Below are 7,757 nucleotides of genomic sequence, written 5' to 3'. Positions count from 1 at the left end.
GTATTTATTTTCATAGAAATGTACAATGGCACCAGTGGCACAAACTGGCATATGTCATTTTGAGAACAAGACAGTAAAAGACAGATCTACCTTATTTTTCCTGCCTGTTTTTGTCAAGCTTATCAAGCAAATGCTTGTTTTATGCCTATTAAATCCAGTACTGTTCAACATATACCTCGTAATTTTAAGCATGCCACTCCCTATCAATGGCATACCGTGCTGACGACGAGACCAAGCAATGATATGATTGTACACATAATTTGATTCATAAGTCATAATTTAGGGCCTTCATAAATAACGGAAAGGGATAAATAGTAGATTACAACTTTCCATGAAAGTTTTAATAGTACGGTACGTGTAAGTTGTCTGTCAGACATTAGCCATATGCCTTACATCCACTATATACAGTTTGATCAGCTCGGTGGAAATTATAAAAGATGTTTTTTGTCATTTATCTGGTAAAATCGAGTTGTCAAATAAAACATATAAACGTCTATCAAAACGTAATTACCTCCCTTTATTACGATATAAAATTCAAAATCTATGCATCAAATTTAAAAACTGAAATAGCAAAGACAAACACAGGTTAATTCTGCAAATCTTGATATCTCATTTGTCTGGATTGCTCAAAGTTTGTAGCCATGGTGACTCATTAAATAAAAAAAAAGATATATTTTCAAAACTTGCACTAAAAAGTTACTTAAGTCAGTGTACCATCACATTCTCTGCATGACTGGTCGAGAATAACCTGCGGTGACCAGTGACGACCAGGCATTCTAGCAACAAAAGCAACGTTTTCAATTGGTGTAGGTGCAATTTTTGACGGGGGTCTTTTTCATTCAAAGGGTCATCATGACAACAAATTTTGGGCTATTAAGACAAATGAGGCATCCTTTTGTAAATTTAAATTTTATATTTTTATGCATAGATTTGAGTTATTATTTCACAACAAAAGGGGGTAATTACTTTTTGTTAGATGTTTATGAACGTACATGTTAAGGGCCGATTCATACTCCATATATTTGACGTCGAATATTCGATCAACAAGTATTCGTTATTCAATATGTCTCAATTCATTCATTCTAACGAATGTTTGTTGACGTAAACAATATTTTATCGGATAGCAACATTTGCACCGTACTTTTTTGTGCGAACTGAGAGCACATCAGACATATCAAATTGCAGTTTGAATACGAGGAATGTCCTTCTGATATCAGAAGGACATTCCTCGTATTCAAACTGCAATTTGATATGTCTGATGTGCTCTCAGGTCCCACAAAAAAACCTAAAAACGTCGTTATCCGAGACCTTAGCGAAGAAGTTAATTATGACCGGAAATATATTGAATAATGGATACTTGTTGCACCGAATATTCGACGTCAAATAAAAGTATGAACCTGACCTTAGTGTTATCGAAGTCAGTTTTCATGGACATCAATCACAAAAGTTTAATTTTTTCCAGTGGTTCTTTCCTGTATCTTCTTTCCGGATCCATATAACAGGGATGCTGAAAGTGGGCGAGTGGAGAGCACCCCTCCTAATGGCAACCAATATTGAGAGAATGATGCATGTGGGTGAAAAATGAATGAGGAGAAATGAAAATAGACAAAACTTGCTCATGTGGAAGAAATCACTTTCTACATCCCTGCCATATGGTAGCGCTTATCAATGCAACATGAACATTTATATTAAAAACAACTAGGCTATTAAACGGGCTTATTCCGACAGACTTTTGTTTTCGACATTATGTTGAAAGAACTGGAAAGAATATAAGACAGTGTATCCGGAAATGGGCTTTAGTAAAGTGCAAATAATCCATGCCAACGTCCCGGGTCAACGTACCTTTTATTTCTTGACCGTGACACAGATATGTTAATTCTTACTTAATCAAACCTTTTCCAACATACAGTAGTTTACTATTAAGACTTGGTTGATTGTTTTAATAGTGAGCTCAATCCCCGGCGAAGGCAAAATTTTCCCCATTCATTTTGAATCCAAAATGTTTGTTTTCATGTGAAATTGTATACATTGTGCTGGAAAATATATTTTGTGCACATTTTTTTGAAACAGGGCCAATCAAGAGCTAAAAACGCACTTTGGCTCGGGGAAAAATATTGTATCCAACGTCCATGCAGTCTTGCCGTCATATTCTCACTTTGCTTACGATATTGGCTACTGCCGCATTAAAATGACGTTGTCCACCATCGTTTGGTAATGTAAAAATCATTAACGAAGCCCTCTACAGTTATTATAATATAAAGGGACAGCTTATAGTTATTTGGAGTTTGTCTCTATCAGAAAACCACGATGACAATAGATTTTATGTATTCGCTATTTTTATACTGATCCTCATCTTCATCCATGATTGTAATTATTATGTTTGTTGTTGTTCTTTTTTGTTGTCAAAATGATTATTTTGTGTAAATGTTAAGTGAAAATACAGTGGTTGTAGATGACAATAAAATAAATGCTCAGAATGAAATTGAAAGTAATCATGTCTGTTGATTAAACAGCTAATAAAAGTTTTTGGTCTTCAAAAATCAGTATTTCCTCCACACAGTTAGGACGCGGGACTACCAATTCTTTAGAAATGCATAGTCGCGCTAAAAGTCGATCGATACATGTTAAAATCAGCACAATTCAGAGATACACCTTTTTGCTATGAAATTTATTTTCTCGGTCAAATATAAAGCAATTTTTTTTTTTTTCAGTAATGTCAGTTAAAGCTTGGATATACATTTTTTTTTTTTCCTGGTGTTAAAATTCAAGCATCATATTTTGTCTTTTAGTGTGATATTTTTGATTTTTATAGGCCTTTAGTTCGCCCGTGAGCTTGTTACGGAATTCATTTTTTAGCGTCTCAAACTAATATAGTTTGCTAAAGAAAGATATTTCCCACCTCTGTAAAGCACATCGTGTGGGTCTATATATTATAGTTTTGTCAGAATTTCCGTTTTTATTTTACCCTTTTTCCTTCGTGCTCCGAAAATGTCAAACTCAGTACTTTATCTCGAGAACAACCAGCAGAAATATTAGATATTTCAATTGTTGTCAACCAGGTCCCTTTTCCATTGAAAACCAGGATTGCCTGACCAGCGTTTTGGTAGCCCAAATCCCCAATTCTGGTAAATGAGGTGAATTTTTGAAATTTGCTCCCGTGATAGCCTGCAATTTCAATTTATAGGGGCTATGGATTCCATGATTATGAAAACCATTTTGTCTGTTTGTTTGTTTGTTTATTTACCTAGGATGAGGTCCTTGGGAAAATCCACTGTCCAAACCTAGAAAAATTCGCGTGTTATTAGAGGGGATTTTAATTTTCTGTCCCTCCTATCTCCAGGTGAATTTTGAATGACCCCCCCCCCCCCCATGGCGGGTTGGCATTTTCATTACACCCTTCAGACTTGCGTTCGGGTTTGTGTAGGCCTATTTGTCATAATTTAGCGCTATAGGACCTACTTTCTAAATGTAGGCTATAGCTATAGCCGTGCTATATAAATATTATAAGGTACCGGTATGTAATATTATGTAGGCCTATGGGGTGGGGTGGGTACTCAACACATGTTAACCATGACTTACAATGCAAGGCTCATTGTTGCCATAAATGATTTTTCCTTTAGGTCATTATAATAGGTTGTTATAAACTTCCATGTTTAACCTTGTATTGTTTTGGCTGCTTCATTATGACTTTCGGTGGGTTTAAGCAATTTCAAACAAGCACAAACAAAAGGCACTATACCCAGTCACCTTCATGACAATTGAAACACTAGGTAATTTCTTTGCTATATTGAAGTTCTGGCAACACTGTATCCAGGCCGGGCACCCAGAGATATCGATCCACAATGCTAGTATTAGCCTAATATTTCACGCGTGGATTTGAAAATTTTTTAGCTGGTAGTTAAAAATTATGGAATCAAAACGGAAATTCTGACAAAACTATGATATATCGCTCACGGTGATGTGCGTTAGAAAGTTGGGAAAAATCCTTCTTTAGCGAACTATATTACTTTGAAAAGCTAAAAGATTGATCCAAAAAAAGGCTCGCGGGCAGAGTTGAAGCCTATCAAAATCGAAAATCTTACACTAAATGACTGAATTTCACGACTAAGTTTAACACTAAGATTTGAAAAAAAATTCAGTATCAAGCATTACAGTTTTTCCTGACATTTACTGAAAAAATGAAAATTATTGCTTTTCATTTGGCCGAGAAAAAATTTTTACACTGAAAAGGTGTAACTCAAAATTTTGTTCATTTGAATACCAAATTCGATCGTTTGTATTGCCCCATTAAATGACTGAGTGAGCCTTGCAGAACAATGACAATCGGTAGTCCCGCGTCCTAACTGCACAGTTACTTTTGTTTTTCTATTGAATTTTGTCATGATTAATGGACTGTATCTTTTATAGTGCCCTGGCGACTTTATACTTTATGCTTATTTTGTGGGAGCAGGTGATTGTGATCAACCCTCGAAATATTGAAAATACATGATTACAGCTAATAAAAGTTCTTTGCCAAGACCAAAGGAAAATTTTACATTGGTACGACAAAAAGACAGTTCGGTGTCCGCATGAATGAACATAAAAGGGAAGCGGAGAAAGCTAGCCAACTTAAATACACACGATCTAAGAGAACAGAATCGCTCACCGAAATTAACAAATCAGCCATCACATATCACGTGTCAAGAGCCAACCATTTAATAGACTTGCACAGCTCATCAATCCTTGATAGAGAAAGACATTCTTTCTAAGCTACATTGCCTCATTTCAAATATATAGTTTTAGTTTTGGTTTTGGTTTTGGTCACGTGGTTTCCTATTGTCCTGCCTAACCACTTGAATCATAAGATATCGAACTCATTGTTTCTACCTTTTGTTTAAAACCGAACATTTGTGTCAGTCAGTTTCGGTTTTGGTTTCAGTTTCTTATAAGTGGTGTGGATCGTAAAATTATTTGATTTGAAGTTACCTACTCTAAGTATACAAAAGAAATGTTTAAATTTCGCAGTGCAATATTCACGAGCAGAGAAGTCGAACAAAGCAGTCTACATTTGATAGCATTGATTTAGTTTGAAAGCATTGACTTGAGACTACGAATTAGCCTAAGCTGATTTCACTGTGAAAATATATAGACCATCGAAATATTTCCACAGACATTACAATAGCCACTTGACCGATTATGACTTCATTGATATCAACACTATTATACATAACTCTATTTATGTGCATGTCGCATGACGGAAGATCAATATCATAGAAACCTGGTTTAAACTAACTTTTATTCAATTTATTTATTGGAGAATAGAGAGAGAGATAGAAGAGATCGCCAGGGAAAGAGGGTGTGTGTGTGTGTGTGTGTGAGGGGGGGAGGGGGTAAGGGTAAGGAGAAAGAGAAACAGAGGGAGAGAGCATTGGAAGTGGGAAGGGAAGGAGGGGAGAGGGGGCTCAAGAGTGGAGTGGAATAATAGGGAAGAGTCGATATCGAGTGTGGGGAGGGGGAGGAGGAGGTTATATATAGGTGGCGGAGGAACATAGGTAAGAGGTATGGGTTGTGCTTTCCGGGAATAATCTAATTCATAATCAAATCATCTACATCATCATGCATCGTTTATATTTCAGACAAATAAACAAAACACCCCCCCCCCCTCAATATATGCACATGATTTCTACATGTAGGCCTAGGTCTCGTATATATCCATCATTTGTGTCTTAACGATGTCTATGCATACCTTATCAAACGAATCTCGGAATTCGGGTGTAATTTTATGGTGTCATGGAAGTATGCCACCTACGGCAAAAGTCGCCCGCGTTGATAGATATCGATAATGAAAAGGTTAGCACAATAGGCTATTATATACGTATGGTTATAGGCCATTATACTTTTGATTATATATACCCTCTTGTGTCCTCCCAGCACAATAGTGTTATGATTGCATACCAGTTCATCTCCACATTTTAATCCCTTGATTTTCTGAACAATAGAGAAACCAAAACTATATATTTGAAATGAGGATTCTTTCTAAGCTACATCTTTGATCCTCTGCTCAATACCAACATTGGAGACAGGAATACTTCCGGTAAAACAATAACATCCGGCCGGGATTCCCGCTCCAAGCAGATGGATCAATAACAACATCAATCGCTTTGAGATATCCACAAGGTTTCTGGCGAAACCGTCAGTAGCGTAAATTTTTCCTTTGGCAAAGAACTTTTATTAGCTGTAATCATGTATTTTCAATATTTCGAGGGTTGCGAGCCAGAAAGCCTCAACTCACAATCACCTGCCCCCACAAAATAAGCATAAAGTATAAAGTCGCCGGGGCACTATAAAAGATACAGTCCATTGATCATGACAAAATTCAATAGAAAACAAAAGACATTGTGGAGGAAATATTGATTTTTGAAGACCAAAGCAAGGAGCCAATTTTATGCTCATTTTGTGAGAGCTGGTCATAGTGAGTTACGGCTTTCTGGTTCTGAACTCTTGATTTGTCAAAATTGTATGTCCCAATGAACCCTCCTCCTCATCCTACCTTGGGGTGGGGCACCAACCCCTAAGGTTTTCATCCGGCATACTAAAACACCTTTGTTTACACCCACATGACTTAAGATAATCGTACATCCATCCTTTTGCGCTCAATGATAACAATGTTAACCCATTTCCATTATAAGCAGTATGCTTCGACTATATTTATAAATACGTTTTCATAAATACGCACGTGACCCATGGTCAGGACATACCAAAACCTACAAGTATGACCAAATCTTCATGCATTGACCACTATACAGAAAAGGATAGGAACTCTGCAGGTAAATATCATCAAATTTAAGTATTATTCGACTAGCACAATTATTACACATTGGGGATTCCGAATTTGTAATATGTTATCAAAAACAACATTTTGAAAGTTTTTTTAGTAGTCTAATGTTGTTTCGCCTTTGCATTCAAATGTATAGGTCTATATCTAGTATAGGTCACTACGAGACTGACCATTAGCAAAAAGTCCGAGGACATATCCCATTCACAGTGTGTCGTGAAAAAATCAGACACTCATCGGTATAGGCTAACTGCACGCATCCACTCCTTTCGAAAGCCGCAAATGTATTTAAGTCAAAATACACAATTACTATTGATTTGAATAATGTTATCTTCATGTTGCAAAAAAATTTAAAAACTTAGAAAACCGACACAAGTACCTGATGTAATTTCAACCAAGAATTTCACTGTTTCGTAGTGAATCAAGGCCCGATAATGCCATTGACAATACATGGTACATATACCATGCGTTCAGCGCTGACATGTACAGAAGGCTGTGTGCTACCATTAATACTACAGTCCATTCATAAAAATATCAAACTCACTTGATAGTATGAACCATAATTTGAGCCAAATTTGGACATCATTCGGGTATCAAGTTTTTCCTTCATGTACCATGCAATATTTGAAACCAACCATTCGAACCAATTTTATGCAAATTGATCATGCATTGACTCATGACCACTTGACGCAATTTGCCTTCTGATCATTGACTGGATTTGAACCGGTGTCCTTCACCGTAATCAGTTAGTAGCACAGTGCAGTCCATTCAATCAAATGTTGTCATCAACCTATTTGATGGTACTGCATTTTTTCTGGAAGAGGTTCATTTGGATAGTTCAATGTTCAATTGTAGCTAAGTTCTATAAAGCATATCCATGTACAAAGTACTCACATTTTATGGAGACTCGACGTTTCGAAACCTTCTTGTCTGGTTTCCTAAT

The sequence above is a fragment of the Amphiura filiformis genome, chromosome 5 (genome assembly GCF_039555335.1).
Source record: "Amphiura filiformis chromosome 5, Afil_fr2py, whole genome shotgun sequence".
In the NCBI taxonomy this organism is placed as follows: Eukaryota; Metazoa; Echinodermata; class Ophiuroidea; order Amphilepidida; family Amphiuridae; genus Amphiura; species Amphiura filiformis.
The sequence above is the reverse complement of the archived record's forward strand: the minus strand, read 5'-3'. Positions refer to the sequence as shown.